Genomic DNA, 18,396 nt, shown 5'->3' on the forward strand with positions numbered 1-18,396 from the left:
ACGTTCTCACATCTACACCCATAATCATTTTCAATACTTTTATTTGAGAACCCCTCTTTTGATTTTAAACCAAAACCCTAGGTTTGTCTAAAATCCTCCAAATCCCAATATTATTTACATAACAACAAGTAATTAAGTTAAAATCATGGGAGAGTGTAGAAAGTCCCTACCTCAAGCATAGAAGACAAAGGAAGAAGTGGAGGAACTTCAAAGACACTGAAACCAAGCTTTATTCGGATCAAAAGAGAGCCCTCAGCGTGCTCTACCATTTTATCAAAGAGAGTAGGGTAGAGAGATCCTTATATCTAAGTGTATTTGTAGAGAGAAGGTAGGTTTTAGAGAAAGAGTCTCGATCTAGGGTTTTGGAACAAAAAGATATGAAAAAGTGATGTAAAAAGGTGTTGCTGCGGACTGATATACGCGCAGCTCGCTGGAGCACAAGAGTTGTCGCTCGAGTGACCAAACACAATAAGTTGTTCCGCTCCAGCACAGAGCACAAGAAGCTTCACTTGAGCGCAGAATGCACACTCCCAAGAGTTTTACAGACAGAAGACCGTCGCTCCAGCATAAGAAGTCTCGCTCGACCGAAGAACACTACCCTCATAGCATCTCTGCACGCTTGCAAAAATACTGGAAGCTCACAAAGCTCGCTCGAGCTCAAGAAGCTTCGCTCAAGCGAAGAGGCCAAAATCTAGACAACAACAATTTGAACCAATTAGCAACCAACATGTTCCAAACACAACCAAGGCACTCTAATACTCAATTTCGATGAGGAATAAGAGGAAAAAGACAAGAACAACAATACATAATCATGAAACCCAAGTTCAGAATATAAAATGGGTCGGGTCTAAACCAGAATCGCTATAAATCATGTTATCAAACACCTCCTGAGTTATCAAACATCCCAATACAACAATTTAAATTAGGGTGAACTCCTAATGGGTCCTAATAGTTTGACCTAATTCCCGTCATTCCCATAAAGTCCTATTGAAAATAAGTTCTAATAAAATCGTCACTAAAAAAAAATTTTGTGACCGTTTTTGCATATGTCGCTAAAAATTGATAATTAGTGATTTTTTTTGGTCACAATTTTTATAAACTTTAACTAAAACTTACAATTAGTGACGTTTTTCTATGACGGATTTTTTAAACTGTCACTAAAAGTTGAAAACTAGTGACTTTTTTTTTACGATTATTTTAAACTATCGCTAAAACTTATAATTAGCGACTTTTTTGTAAAAAAAATTTCAAACTGTCGTTGAAAATTAATAATTAGTGACTTTTATAATAGTATTTGATAAAAAAAAAATACCATTAATTATCATAAAACTTATTAAATAATAAATCCACTTATTAAGATTTACATGTAAATCTCCACTTAAATTATCAAAAGTAAAAGTAGTAATGTAAGAAAAAAATGATAGAACCCAACAGAATGATTAAAATCAATTGAAATTTTGATTTTTTTTTTATTAATTTTTCATAACATGCTACCTGTTTCAGTTTTTAAAAAATTTACACCGGCACACATTGAATTGACCGAAATATTGTATTTTTCTATTTTAATTTTTTGAATATTATAAGATAATTGACTAATACATTATTTTTTTTTTGATCTATGAAGAAATACATTTATGAAACAACTTTTAATAGTTTTTATTTATTTAATTTATTTTTAATATAATATTATATAAATTTTTATAAATTTCAAAAAAAATCAACAAAATAAAGCCGTAGCGTATTATTTGTGTCAGTTGCTCAACTATAAAAATCGAAAAAGTTCAATAGGTGTTAAATTTTGTATCAACACCAATTAAGCCAAACCCCGATCCATTTACATCTCTTGAATAACACTTTCTTTTTTTTTTTTTTTTTTTTTAATAATGCTTTATAGTTTTTGATTTTTACAATTGATAATAAGAGAATTAGAGGAAAACCAAGCAAAAAAAAAAAAGTTGCACGGTGTGTACCAGTAAAATTCAAATTTAGACACAACAGTCAATAAAAGAAAATTAACAAATAATAACATCAACGTACTTGATAAAAAGGAATTGTAACCTATCGGATTATTAATCGTGCGATATATAATCCTAAACTATTTAGTTGGAAAAGATATGCATTCATGTTTATTTTCTCATGGGATTACATGTCTTAAATCACTATTATATTAAATCTAATATTTGATCAAAATATTATGAAGAAAGATAAATACTCAATAGACTATTTTATCCTTTTCGGTTATTTACTAAGTAATAGCAATACTAAATCTATCTTTAATATTTTAATTTTTTTGGCTAGATTAAATAAAATTTATTTTATTTTATTTTATTTTTGAAAAATTAAATAAATTTATTTTTTAAAATCAAATAAATAAAAATTAGTAAAAATTTATGTTATTTTAAAATTAAATTTATTTTTAAAAAATAAAAAATAATGAAATTAAATAAAATATATATCAATAAAATTTTAAAATAAATAAAAATTTATTTTTAAAATTAAATAACTAAACATCAATAAAAAATAAATTATTTTATTTTATTTTATTTTGTAATTGAGATTTTTATATTTTATTTTATTTTACTAAATAATACATAATGAAATCAAATACTTTAAGGGTAAATGCATCATTTTATAACTTAATCCCATGAAATTCTAATCGAGTGCTGCTATTAGCACCTCTATAAATTATTTTGGACCCCCACTTATAAATTGTAAAACCCTTAAAATTTCTTTTCTCTGCCAAATAATACAAAAATTATCTTTTTAAAAACATTCCACCCACTCAAATGCACACCCCCATACCCCTCACACCTCAAATAGCTTATCTCCCAAAACCCTAACAAAACCCACGACAGCGAAACCTCCCAAAGCCAATGGAAAAAATTTGTAATGATTAAGAAGTTTTTTCTCTACTTCATTACAAGGTGTCAATCTATTTGATTTTTTTTTTTCTATTAACTTGTTTCATACACACAACATAATCCACTTTCATACTTCTCTAATTGGTTTTCTGTTATTCATCTATGGCCTCACTGTACTTGTATGCTCTTTGTGTGAGCAAAACTGGGCAGGATTTCACCCACCAGTTGACCACCTAAGGGTGGTCCAACTTCCTTTGTTTGCTTACTTCTGATGCTGCTTCAGTTTTCTGTTCCCGAACAAATAAGAAATTTTCAGTTACCTGTTCCCGAACAAATAAACAATATTCGGGCCTGTGTTCCTGAATTTTGATCATATGTTCGAGAGTTTAGTCCTAAAAAAATGATGAACAATTTTTATTATTTTTGCCCTTTTTTTTTCAAGAAATTTACTCTTACAAAGCCAATTTTCTCAGAGCTAAAAATACCATCAAAGTTATGAATCTCTTCTGAGCTTTTATTGTTCTACTCATCTCGCCTTATGGAGTTATGGTTGCCGAAAAAACTTTCACTCATTGTCATTGCTGAAGAAGTGTATGCAATCAAATGGTTATCACCGTTACCGTCGAAATATTCTCGCCAAAGGATTTTCAAGGTTTTGAGGGTTGGTAAGTTTTGAAGGTAGGAATAGAGAAGATAGATGGATGGTGATGGAGGTGGGTGTTCTTATAAACCCTAACTCATAATGTAGTGGTTGTGTGGCTTAATTATGAGATGAGATGTCCCAAAATTATTAATGTCTTTCTTAGTAATTTCATTTAAGGTTATTATTGTAATAAAAAAAAGTTAAAAAATGAAAAGTCCAAAATAATTGAAGGGTGCTAATAGCAGAACTCATTCTAATCCCACCATTTATATCTCACATCCCCTAGGATACAATAGTCTAATATATATGGGATTCATAGTTCGGCAAAATTTCTGACTTACAAATTCTCAACCAAACAATAAACTCCATAATAAATTGCACATAGAGCCCAATCCCTTCCTCCAATCCTTTCAAACAAATGTGGGATTATCAAATCCATTTTTTCTCTAATTAATTTAGAATAACTCACATAACTAATGAGAAATAATAGTTACGCCAATAAGAAGGTATTTCCTCCATCACCTCAGTCATTAGTCAATTAATCACTCTGGTTAAATTTTTTTAAATAATTTTTTTATTTTTGTTTTCAGTGAATTTTTTTAATATTTTAAATAATCTTTTTATTTTTTAGATAAATTTAATATAAATATAATTAAAAAGTATAATATTTACGATTTTTTTTTAAAAAAATTAACTAAATACCAAAAATATAAAAAAAAATGAAAATTTATTATATTTTAATATTCTTGTGTATTTATTGATTTTTTAAATTTTTTTTACAAATATTTACTTTTTAGGTATATCTAGGTTAGGTACATCTAAAAGGTAAAAAAAATGCTTAAAAAATTTTAAAAATTTACTAAAAATTAAAAATTAAAAAAAAATAAATTTAGGAAATTGGAACCAAATTTTTTACTTGAATTTGTAGTTTATGCTTTATGGGAGGAATGCATCTTTTAATATTTTTCATGGATTTCTTTTAATCTCATTTGGCAAATTTTATTTATAACTTATTTAATTAATATTTGAAAAATTATATTTTTAAAAAAAGGGCAAATTACCCATACACCCCTTGAGATTTACTTAAAATACAAATGACCCCTGTAATTTAAAAATTTACAAATATTCCCTTTGCTAGAATTTTTTATTTAACAGAATTAACTAAAAATAAATAAAATTCTTAACTGTTTTTCTATACAATAATAAAATTATTTGAATTATTTATTGAAATAAAATTTTGATATTATTAAAAACTATTAATTGATTTAATAATTTATTAATATAATAAATCAATTGCGATAAAATTAAAAACTTTAGGGAGAAAGACGTAATTTTTAAAATCACAACAGTTAATTTCTATTTAAATAAATTTCAGGGGATATATTTATAATTTACCCTTTTAAAAATGGGTGTTCGAGCGAGAAATCCACTTTTGAATTCTTATTTCCTAAAGGTCCAGACTCTAAGAGTGCTGCTGTTAGCACCTGCCAAAATTCTTTGGACCCCCCATTTTATAATTTTTTTTTCCTTACAATTATACCCTAAAGTAAAATTACATTAAAAGACATTATTAAATGGAACACCCACCTATCAATAAGAACTAATACTCTATAATATTGGACAGCCACCCCCACCCCGACCTCCAACTCCAACTACACGTATTCTATGTTTGTAAATCCTAAACCTATTACTTTTCATAACCAACTAGCATAAACCCTAAATCTATTATTTTTCATAATCATCTTAAATCTTGAATGTGTCATCTTCATTACCATCATCAACACTATTGAACTTGAAAGTTTTGCTTCAAGTATAACGTATACTTCATCATCTTATAAGTTTATCTGTCTTGCATTAACATTCTCGGTCGTTTTCGGTCGTTCTTGTTTCATTCGAGCTGTTCGATACTGGTTTGCTGACTGTTAGAATTATGTTCGGTAATACAGTACTGAACATAATCCTTTCGTTCAATACATAGGTTCCGAACATTAATACAGATAGTCAGTTATGTAATTTTCTTTGTTAAACTAACTTAGAATGAAAAAGAGTGAATTGGAATGGATTTAAGTTATGTATTTTGAATGAATTTAATTCATGTTATTTTAAGTTATAAATTGGAATGGATTCAAGTTACACAGTGATGAACAAATTTTGTTCGGACATACAGTGCTGACAAGATCATTATTGTTCGACAAAATAGTTCTGAACAAAATACATTTTTTCGGCTACATAGTGGTGAACAAATTATTTTGGGTTACATTCAGAATTCTAATGACGATTCAGACGATGATTCTGATGGCGATTCAGACGATGATTCTATTTTTCCTCATCTTGCAAACGATTATACAAATCCTGTAGAAATTGGAGTATCTTCGATCGATCTCAGCAATGACGAAGATACAAAAAGTAACGAAGAAGATGATGATGAGAGGATGAGAGAGGTTACGGATTCGGCAATACGGAGAGCGTTCAGAGAAGATGAGAGTTGTCAGAATGCTCCGTTGACGGCCGAGACAACGGCAAGAGTGATGGAGGGTTGGGGTCCAAGAATTTTATACTGGACCAAAGCTCCAAACTCTGAAGATTAAGTGAGTCAGGAAAGAAGATGGCTGAAAAATTAGGTGGGTGTGTATTTTATTGTGAAAATATTATGAATATAGGTAGATTTGGTAATAAGTGGGGTGTCTAAAAAAATATTATTAAAATTTAGGGTTTAGGATTGGGATCTAAAGAAATTGGGAGTCCAAAGAATTTTAGTAGGTGCTAATAGCAGCACTTACTCTAATTTAGGCCAAGTTTGGCAATTCTGAAAAAAGTTAAAAAGCTAAAAAGTTACTCAAAAAGTTAAAAAATTATCACTATTCACCAAATTCAAAAATTACGGCTACACACAATCCTAATTTTTCCCTACACACTAATTTATACAATTTTTTAATACACATTTTTTCATAAAAAGTCAAAAAGTTAACCTAAACATCCATATTTTTTTTTCTCAATTTTTTAGTTCAAAAAGACAAAAAGTACACTTATTTAGGACACCCCCAAACAACCCCTTATTATGTCCATAAGGACAAAACAATGTGGAATGACCAAAATACCCTATCTCTATATATGTATACTAGCGTTTGCTTTGGGATTAGAATATAATTGTAATCCCAACCCTTCAATCTTATTATATAGATTATAAATTTAATATAAAAACACTTTCATGAGGCAAACAAACTCTGCTGTCAAACTAATAAATAGACAAATATCATTGTACATGAGCCAATATGCAAAAACACTTTGATGAACACTATGATATTGTTTTTTGCACATAAATTGCTTCATACAGACAACATAAATGCTTCACTGAAACAGTGAATAGAACTCACTTGAGAAGATGGGATGCCATCAGCAACTCAAGCTCTCCACCCCATACATAAGGTTTTCGAATTCTTTCCACATACGCATCAAAGTCTCCTTCAATGAACCTAAAACCCATGAAGAGAATGAATAAACACTTGCATTCAAATTTAACCATGTGCAATAACACTACCTATACACTTATCAAAAAGCTCACCATTCAGTCTCTTTCCGCCTCGTTAAGACTTCATCCAGAACCTACAAATCACACTAACTAATGTACTTCAAAAAAATAAAAATCAAGTTAAACCATACCTACTGTTTTCAATGTGTTTGATGGAGGAAGTCTTGAATTGCAGCAAAGGAAAAGGTTATACACAACTAAATTATCAATCTCAAGGGAAAAGGTTGATTTAAAGGCTTGATTTGAACTCACCTAAAGAAGCAAGCAACTGGCAGTTAACAGAATCAAGTGGTCTGCCACGACCCCTTTTGGAAGAAGAGGACTCAGAAGAAGAAGAAGGAAAAGGAGGTGAGAAAGAAAAACCTGGTGGTGGTGATGATATAAATGGCAGTTTCAAGTTACCATCTGATTTATACTTTCGTGGCCTCCCTTTCTTCTTCACAAAGATAATATAAAAAATTTATACAATTTATAAAAAATCTATATCCAAATTCTTTGTAAAAAATCTATATATAAATAAAAAATCTATACAATCTATATCTAAATAAAATCTATACAATCTATATCCAAAACTAATCCATATTCTTCTGCATTATCTCAAACAAAATAAAAATATACTCACAAATAAAAATTCAAAAAGCAAACTCTTTGCTTGGCAATTCAACAACAAACTCTAACTAACTTAATTCCCCCATGATTTACAAATCAATATAGCCCCAAAACCCCCATTTACTTTGTCCAAAAACCCAAATCATCCATTCAGATTCATTTTGCTTCCAAGCTTGAACTGAAAATTCTGAATACTTCTGAAAATTCTAAATAAAATTAGAATATTTGTTAAGCAATACATGACCATAAGCAAAATATCCAATCTTGCCACAACAAAAACAAAATTTATCACAGCTTACCAATCCTCACTCCCAAAGAAAGAAAGAAAAAACAATAGAAAAACACAAAAAAAACCCAATAAATATAAAAAAACTTCATATCAATATTTCAAAAGTATTTAGCAAACTCATAAGTGTTTAGAATTAGAATGCACCAGAAACAACAATAATGCCTTTGTGTGATTTTTTTTTTTTTTTTTTGGTTGATAAATAATGCCTTTCATTGTGAATGTGACATTTGATGTTTGAGGTTTTTATATTGGTACAAAACTTGGACAATGCACTATTGTTATGAGATTCAATTTGTCCTGTTTTTGTTTTGAAACAAAACAGCATGGTGAAGGACCTTTGGTAAAACATCTTACATTTTTTTTCTACTCTTTCATTCTCTTCAACACCGCACCTCATTACCAAACTCTGGATACTAATCTTAAAATGCAAACTCCCATAGAGAGAGTGAGAATATTTTACGGAGCAACAATATGAAAGTAGTTTAAAAACCCAAGTATTCCATTTCAGCCTTTATCTCATCCACTCAGCCAAAGAAAATGCACTTTAAACTCTGGATACTAATCCTATGCTTGCTTCCCTTGTTTACTTGCAGGGTTATAATAACAGAACAAAAACAAAACAAAGAAAAGATAACCCCGCTCTTGAAATCATAGAGAATGTTAAGCTCTTTGTGATATTCACGTCTTTCATAATGAGTGAGAATATTTTACAGAGCAACAACAACATGAAAGTAGTTAAAAAACCCAAGTACTCTATTTCAGTTTAAAAAATTCTTAGAATCTGAAACCAACAGATTCTGTAAATATTTAACCATATTTATAACATCTATAAATACCCACAAATCTTAAATCCATCTATAAATACCATATTTATAACTTGAGAAATATGAAATCCATCTATAAATACCAAATCTGAAATCCATCTGAAATCCATCGATTAGCGGTAAACTTGAGAAATCTAACCATATTTATAACATCTAATAAACAAATCTGAAATCTAACCAAATCTGAAATCCATGTATTGACTAATTCATGAAAACATGGTACTTAATTAACTTTAGATAGTGGTAAATAAATGCGATAATTTGTGTACTTACAGCATCATAGACTTGATTTGCTCTGGTTTCCATGTTAGCAAAAACTCCTAGATACTTGATCGATTCTGCTCTCTGAGAAATGACAATATTAAATTGGCTATCTGATCCATGACCACCATGGTTACATAACTTCCTAGTAAATCATATGTTCATGCATACATCAAGTGGCAATGTACATTTGAATTGCTCATATCCAAATGTTAGAACTGCTTGATGATAGACAATTCATTTACTTCTAAATTGCAGTTAATGCACTCAACTGGTTAGAACTTAGAAGTCAGAACATAGCAAGTGTTTCAACTACAATACAACTAATCATAAAATTAATCACAAAAGATACACGGGAAACAACTATAACTACAGATATTAAACATTGGAGCTAGTTTCGTCCAAAATAAAAACAGATTATATAAAATAAGTATGCAACTAAAAGTATAAGACAACTAAAAGTAATTAACTCAATTATCATGATAAACAATAACTAAGCAACCCATTATATAAAATCTAGAGCCAACATTATGCACCCATGAGCTCAAATTTGTGTTTAAAGAGTAAGATAACAATTTCAATGGAGATAAGAGTCATGGACTAACCCATTGAATGGCCAAAAACATGGGCTTTTCTCCAACCCAAATGATCCATTAGGGCTATTGCATCTTTTGCCATGGTTCTTGTTCTGCACACAACAAAAATAAATTCTTTGAGGAGTACATCCACTATTCCAGCAGCTAGGAAACAATTTAAAACACCACCTCAACTGGTCCTCAAAGGCTAAAAGTTGTAATAGGCTCAGATTCTACCTTTACCCATATCATAGTTTCAACAACAATAAAACTAATCATAAAATTAATCACAAAAGATACACGGGAAACAAATATAACTACAGATATTAAACATTGGAGCTAGTTTCGTCCAAAATAAAAACAGATTATATAAAATAAGTATGCAACTAAAAGTATAAGACAACTAAAAGTAATTAACTCAATTATCATGATAAACAATAAGTATGCAACCCATTATATAAAATCTAGAGCCAGCATTGTGCATCCATGAGTTCAAATTTGTGTTAAAGAGTAAGATAACAATTTCAATGGAGATAAGAGTCATGGACTAACCCATTGAATGGCCAAAAACACGGGCTTTTCTCCAACCCAAATGATCCATAAGGGCTATTGCATCTTTTGCCATGGTTCTTGTTCTGCACATGTAACAACCCTCATGCTGTTTACTGATTAATGACTGATTGACTACCGATAATCACCGATTACTGCTAAACGGAACTGATAATGACTGATAACTGACTGATAATTGAACTGATTAAAGTACTGAACTGACTGACCGAAATTTAAACTGAATTAAATGAATACATCTGTTTGAATTGCATTCTATCTGTTTGACTGTATGATTATCTGTTCATGCTTATATGTTTAAACTGCTAATTGAAGGCCATATCGGCGGCCGAATTAGAAACCGATTGATGTTCCTTGACCCTCGTAATTAATGTGATTTTATGGTGTATTTACCTGAAAAGTGATTAGGTATGATTAAATTAGATTAAATAAGCTAATTAAAGAGTTAGGCTTATTTACCAAATTGCCACCCTTAGTGGCCCACTCAATACACACACTTGAGCCTTATGTACACACTTGAAGAACATTTCATCAGCCATTTTCTTCTTGTTCTAGCCGACCTTAGAGAGAGAGAGACTTGAGGAGTTGATTTCATCTCAATTTTGCTTGTGAATTGTTTGGAAATTGAAGAAATTGTTGAGGAGATTGCATATTTGAGCTCCCTCACTTCTAATTCTACACCTAAGGTAGACCATTCATCATCTTAATGGTGTCTTTGAGTTGTTCTTGCATGATTCATGCTTCATTGTAGAACTAAGTCATGAATTGGTTCATTGTTGTTGAATTGAAGCTTAAGTGTTGCATGCATGTACATATATTGAAGTTTTGAGGTGGTAGTTCATCATACCTCACATGCATGTCCATCTTTGATCATACTCCATGAGTTCATCTTGTTTTTGAAGGCTTGAGCTCTTTTGAAACAGCATTAAAGCTTTGAAAATGATTTGAGATCATGCATGTTGCATGTTCATATTGTTCTTGAAATTGGGTTTGAATAAAACACCCTTGGGCTTTGATTTCTCAAATTGAGTTTTGAATCATGTTTAACTATGAGTTTACATGTGTTTTCTGGAAATTTAGCCCAAGAGGTCGAGTTTTGATGCTTTTGAACTTGGTTTTGAGCTTGGAGGTGCAATCTGGGTTTTCCAGATTTCGCACTTCCGCTCGAGCGGGGGAAATGCCGCTCGAGCGTGGAATCCGAGCATCCAGCATCTCTCTGCACTGTTTTACAGTCCGCTCGAGCGGAGGATTGGGAGCTCGAGCGGAGTCTTGTCTCAAGCTCGAGCGGGCGTCGAGCGGAGATTTCACCCATCCAGTACTTTTACAGTACGCTCGAGCGGGTAAGTTTACGCTCGAGCGTGTACCTTTGTTGCATGACCGCTCGAGCGGGGAAACTTGCGCTCGAGCGGGACTCTGTTTTTCTGAAAATGCTTTTAATGTACATCTTTGCATCCTCATTCCATTCTAGGCATTCTTAGGCCTAGTTTAAGGCATCTTGTTGAGGATATAGATGTAGAACACACCGAGGCATTAGGAATTAAGTTATTACCATTCCCAATTGGGTAGCTTAGTATGTGTTCAATCTGTTAACTGTGTAGGGTTGGCGACTGGGGAGACACGCTCTAGCATACTGTAGCCCAAACTCTGTGAGTAACAATTGTGTAAAGATATGTTCAACTGATATCTTTTGAATACTGAACTGAACTGTTTACTGAACCGGTATTACTGAATGAATGTATGTCCTTTATTTCTGAACTGTACTGTGGCATCCTTAGTACCTACTGTTTACTGTTACTGTTACTGTTACAGAGATCTCTGTCGGTTCCCTCGTGGAGCCACTACTGTTTACTGACTGATGGCCATCATTACTGTTCGGTCTTTTAAGACCTACTGTTACTGTTATGCTAATGGATGTACCACATATGACTGTTTACTGTACTGAACAACTGAAATACTGATTGAATTGAACTGTTTTCATTACTGTAAGGACATTCATTCTAAACCCCTTTACGCTTTATGTTATTCACTGGGCTTTAGCTCACTGTTTATATATATATGTAGGTGCTCAGCCACCAGATCGGAGCTAGGAGCGTGGGTTAGACTCCAGTTTTGTCAAGCCAGCCTTTGTGCCTCACTGCGAGGTTCCGAGTTGCCATGCTATGGCTTTGGGGTGTTTTGTTTGTTTTCCCCCGTCTGTCTCCATACTGTTTGGATTACTGTATAGACTGTCAGTTGCTAACTGTACTGTTATCAAGGGATTAGGTCCCTGTACTGTGTGACTGTAAATTTTGTATAGACTGTACTGTTTGTATATGTATGAATGCATGAAAAATCTTTTTGGCATACAGACTGTCACAGCTCATTGGACATTGTTTAATTACTGTATTGGCTTCCGCCAGGCCCTGTACTCTGTTTTACTGTATTACTGTTAAGCAGGCCTTCGGTAATCTCGGATTACTGGCCGGTTACGGTGGTAAACCCATAGGGCCGGGTTTGGGTCGTGACAGAGTGGTATCAGAGCGATACTTACCACGAGTTATACCGCACACACGTGTCCAAATGAGCTATAGGGTGTCCTAGAAAAGTTATTAGGGCATCTCATGAGCATGATAAGTGTGTGGTTATGTTATGACTGAATACATGCTAATGTGGTAAACTGTTAAACAAATGACTGCTTATGTTTAAAACTATTATAACTGCTTATAGTGAAATGGATAACGCAAACACTGCAAATGAACCTGAATCCTCATCTACTGAGGCAAGAATGGAAAGAATGGAAAGAATGATGGAACTGATAACTGCTAGACTAGATCAACAGAACCAACAGCCCCCATCTCCTCCTCCTCCGGTACAACCGGAACCTAATGTGAATGTGAATGATGGGGATATTATTGCTCTCACCCATAAATTCAGCAAGATGAAACCGCCATCCTTTCAGGGAGGCCTCGAACCGTTAAAGGCTGAAGCTTGGGTGCTCGAAACAGAAAAATTATTTGAAGTGTTTCCGTGCTCGGAAGCGAATAAAGTACTGTTAGCTACCTTCACCTTACAAGAAGAAGCTAGAAGGTGGTGGATGTTGATCCGTGATACAAATACTGTTATGACTTGGGCTCAGTTCAAGGAGTCCTTCTTTGAAAAGTATTTCCCTCAGTGTGTTAGGGATAGAAAAGTGACTGAATTTGAACAGCTGAAGCAGGGCACAATGACTGTTGCGGAATATGAGACGAAATTTACTGAACTTGCCCGTTATGCACCGCATATGGTGGATACTGAGTATAAGAAGGCCAGGAAATTCGAAGGTGGCCTTAATGTTGCAATCCTTGATCGAATAAATGTCTTGAAACTACCGACTTTTGTGGGTGTTCTCGACCGGGCATTGATGGCCGAGTCGAACATTGCAGCGGTGAAACAATCTGAAACACCAACAACCGAATGGCATAGTAAAAGGCAGGGTTTCAAATTCAAGAAAGGCAAGCACAACCCAGCCAACAAGAAACAGAATACGGGGTCGACAACTAGCCCCAGCCAAGGGAGTGGGTTCATACCACCCTGTCCTGAGTGTGGCAAGAAGCACAAGGGGGTCTGCTACAGAATATCTGGAGCCTGTTACAGGTGTGGCAAGGTGGGCCACATGGTTAAAGACTGCCCCTCTGCTCCACAAGCCAGTAGTAAAGCTGCACCAAGCGCAGCAGCATCAACTGTAGCACCAAAGCCTAACCCCAGAGCTACCAGGAAAGAGCCCATGAGGCAGGGCCGAGTGTTCGCCCTAGCACCGGGAGACGTGCAAAATACTGAGACCGTTGTGTCAGGTATCCTCTCTATCTGTACGCAAAATGCATATGTATTGATTGATTCGGGGTCTACACATTCTTATGTATCGCATGCTTTCTCACGGAAATTGAATAGACCCTTAGAACCTATGAACTATCTGCTAGCCGTATCATCACCCATAGGGGCATCTATGACATGTGCTTATATGTACCCCGCATGTGAAATCATTGTTGGGGATATGCATCTGTTTATTGATTTACTACCATTGAACATTGATCATTTTGATGTAATATTGGGGATGGATTGGTTACAAAAATATCATGCCACTATTGACTGTGTGACCAAGCAAGTTGTTTTCCGTCCACCTGGTTTGCCTGAATTTGTGTTTAATGGGAGTGGAGTAGTACCTCCTCCGTATTTGATTTCGTCAGTGAAAGCTGTTAAATTAATTAGGAAGGGGTGTAAAGGGTATCTGTGTTCTGTACTGACTGTATCTACTGATGATAATGCTAATGTGAACTGTGTTCCTATAGTCAGAGAATTCCCAGACGTCTTTCCAGACAATTTGCTAGGAGATTTGATTGACAGGGAGATTGAGTTTACTATTGATGTGGTTCCCGGAACACAGCCGGTTTCTAAAGCTCCGTACCGAATGGCTCCAACTGAATTGAAAGAACTGAAAGTGCAACTGCAAGAGCTGTTAGACAAAAAGTTCATCAGACCCAGTACCTCACCATGGGGTGCGCCTGTTTTGTTTGTCAAGAAGAAAGATGGCTCGTTGAGATTGTGTATAGACTACCGTGAACTGAATAAGGTAACTGTAAAGAATAAATACCCATTACCGCGTATTGATGATTTATTTGATCAGTTACAGGGTGCACAAGTGTTTTCCAAAATCGATCTCAGATCGGGGTATCATCAACTGAAGGTTAAACCAGATGACATTGATAAAACTGCTTTTAGAACAAGGTATGGCCATTATGAATTTTTAGTTATGCCATTCGGAGTCACGAATGCCCCTGCTGCTTTTATGGACCTCATGAACAGAATTTTTAAACCATACCTTGATGACTTTATTGTTGTATTTATCGATGACATATTGATTTACTCCAAAAGTATAGAACAGCATGAACATCATCTGAGACTTGCCCTACAAACCTTAAGAGAACAGAAATTGTATGCTAAACTATCTAAATGTGAATTTTGGCTTGACCATGTTATGTTTCTGGGGCATGTTGTTAGCAAAAATGGGATTTCTGTTGATCCGCAGAAAATTGAAGCTGTAGTGAACTGGCCTAGACCAACAACTGTGACTGAAGTCCGAAGCTTTTTGGGATTGGCTGGATATTACAGAAGATTTGTCAAAGATTTCTCCAAAATTGCCCTACCATTGACTCAGTTAACTCAGAAGGGGACATCATTTGACTGGACTGATCAAAGAGAATCTGCTTTCCAGGAGTTGAAAACTCGACTTGTGACTGCACCAGTTTTGACTTTACCTACAGGTACGGATGGTTATACTGTATTTAGTGATGCTTCTCATAAGGGTTTAGGGTGTGTTTTAATGCAGAATGGGAGAGTTATTGCTTATGCTTCCCGACAACTGAGACCACATGAAAAGAACTACCCGACCCATGATCTGGAACTTGCTGCAGTAGTATTTGCACTGAAAATCTGGCGTCACTACCTGTACGGGGTAACATGTGAAGTATATACCGACCACAAGAGCTTAAAATATTTCTTCACACAGAAAGAACTGAATATGAGACAGCGGAGATGGCTAGAACTGATTAAAGACTATGACCTACAGATACTGTACCATCCGGGAAAAGCCAATACCGTTGCCGATGCATTGAGCCGGAAATCGATTGGAAATCTAGCATGTTTGCTCACCGGACAGAAAGAGTTGCTTTGTGACCTTGAAAAATCTGAAATTGAAATTGTTTTACGAGAACAAGGTGGAACCTTAGCTGCTATTTCTGCTCAATCGGCACTGATTGAAGAAATTAAAGAGAAACAGCAACTGGATGACTTCTTGAAGAAGATCATCGAAGAAAGAGAATCTAAACCGAGACCGGGATTCAAATTTGAGAACAATGTACTGAAATTTCATGAAAGACTGTGTGTACCGAATGATACTGAACTGAAAAGAAGAGTTCTGCAAGAGGGCCACAACTCAAGATTTTCTATTCACCCGGGAAATACGAAAATGTACCAAGATCTGAAACCGAATTTCTGGTGGCCGGGAATGAAGAAAGAAATTGCTGACTTTGTGTCCCAATGTCTTCATTGCCAACAAGTCAAAGCTGAACATCAACGACCCGCAGGCTTATTGCAGCCTTTATCCATACCAGAGTGGAAATGGGAGCATATCACCATGGATTTTATTGTGGGATTACCTCGCTCCAGAAAAGGTATGGATTCAATTTGGGTTATTGTTGATAGACTAACCAAATCTGCTCACTTCTTACCTGTCAAGACGATTTATAATGCGGACAAATTGGCTGTCATCTATATTGATGAAATTGTTAGACTGCATGGAGTGCCTGTGTCTATTGTTTCTGACAGGGATTCGAAGTTTACATCGAGGTTTTGGCAAAGCCTACAGACGGCACTGGGTACTGAACTGAGACTGAGTAGTGCCTATCATCCTCAGACAGATGGCCAATCAGAAAGGACCATCCAAACTCTGGAGGATTTACTGAGAATGTGTGTCCTTGATTTTCAGGGAGATTGGGAAAGTCATCTGCCATTAGTTGAATTCGCCTACAACAATAGCTACCATTCGAGTATTGGTATGGCGCCTTTCGAGGCATTGTATGGCAGAAAATGTAGATCTCCGATTTGCTGGGCGGAAGTCGGAGATGGGCCTTTGCTTGGGCCCGAGATTGTGTATGAAACAACTGAAAAAGTGAAACTGATACAACAGAGACTGAAAACTGCACAGAGTAGACAGAAAAGCTATGCAGATGTTAGAAGACGAGACAGAGAGTATGAAGTGGGTGATCACGTGTTTGTGAAAGTGACACCAACGAAAGGCCAGACTCGTTTTGGAGTCAAAGGCAAGTTAGCACCAAGATACGTCGGACCGTTTGAGATTATTGAGAAAATTAATCCGGTGGCGTATCAAGTTGCGCTCCCTCCTGAAATGGAGCATATGCATAACGTCTTCCACATTTCCATGTTGAGAGACTACCTCCGGGATCCCTTCCATGTGATTGAGCCTACTCGGATAGTGTTGAGTGATGACTACGCTTACGAGGAACGGCCTATACAGATTGTAAACCGGCGGATCAAGAAACTGGGGAACAAAGAGATCCCGCTAGTAAAAGTTGACTGGCAGAACCACGGTGGCGTGTATGCCACTTGGGAAAGGGAAGATGACATGGCCAAAAGATATCCTGAACTGTTTCCACTGAATCCTGTTTTCTTCCAGAATGAAGGTAACTCGAGTTTAGAGGACTAAACTCTTTATAAGGAGGGGAGACTGTAACAACCCTCATGTTGTTTACTGATTAATGACTGATTGATTACCGATAATCACCGATTACTGCTAAACGGAACTGATAATGACTGAGAACTGACTGATAATTGAACTGATTAAAGTACTGAACTGACTGACCGAAATTTAAACTGAATTAAATGAATACATCTGTTTGAATTGCATTCTATCTGTTTGACTGTATGATTATCTGTTCATGCTTATATGTTTAAACTGCTAATTGAAGGCCATATCGGCGGCCGAATTAGAAACCGATTGATGTTCCTTGACCCTCGTAATTAATGTGATTTTATGGTGTATTTACCTGAAAAGTGATTAGGTATGATTAAATTAGATTAAATAAGCTAATTAAAGAGTTAGGCTTATTTACCAAATTGCCACCCTTAGTGGCCCACTCAATACACACACTTGAGCCTTATGTACACACTTGAAGAACATTTCATCAGCCATTTTCTTCTTGTTCTAGCCGACCTTAGAGAGAGAGAGACTTGAGGAGTTGATTTCATCTCAATTTTGCTTGTGAATTGTTTGGAAATTGAAGAAATTGTTGAGGAGATTGCATATTTGAGCTCCCTCACTTCTAATTCTACACCTAAGGTAGACCATTCATCATCTTAATGGTGTCTTTGAGTTGTTCTTGCATGATTCATGCTTCATTGTAGAACTAAGTCATGAATTGGTTCATTGTTGTTGAATTGAAGCTTAAGTGTTGCATGCATGTACATATATTGAAGTTTTGAGGTGGTAGTTCATCATACCTCACATGCATGTCCATCTTTGATCATACTCCATGAGTTCATCTTGTTTTTGAAGGCTTGAGCTCTTTTGAAACAGCATTAAAGCTTTGAAAATGATTTGAGATCATGCATGTTGCATGTTCATATTGTTCTTGAAATTGGGTTTGAATAAAACACCCTTGGGCTTTGATTTCTCAAATTGAGTTTTGAATCATGTTTAACTATGAG

General features: G+C 34.8%; 1 long non-coding RNA gene across 1 annotated transcript; it reads right to left on the bottom strand.

Moving 5' to 3' along the window:
* Positions 1-8,882: 8,882 nt before the first annotated feature.
* Positions 8,883-10,228, bottom strand: LOC145792798 (uncharacterized). The gene is made up of 3 exons (XR_014332704.1): positions 10,144-10,228; positions 9,622-9,704; positions 8,883-9,100 (listed from the first exon to the last, which is right to left on the bottom strand). It is a non-coding gene; the product is annotated as an uncharacterized LOC145792798 (long non-coding RNA).
* Between the last annotated feature and the right edge of the window lie 8,168 nt (positions 10,229-18,396).

This window comes from Camellia sinensis, chromosome 1 (genome assembly GCF_055761805.1).
Source record: "Camellia sinensis isolate YWXY chromosome 1, ASM5576180v1, whole genome shotgun sequence".
Classification (NCBI taxonomy): domain Eukaryota; kingdom Viridiplantae; phylum Streptophyta; class Magnoliopsida; order Ericales; family Theaceae; genus Camellia; species Camellia sinensis.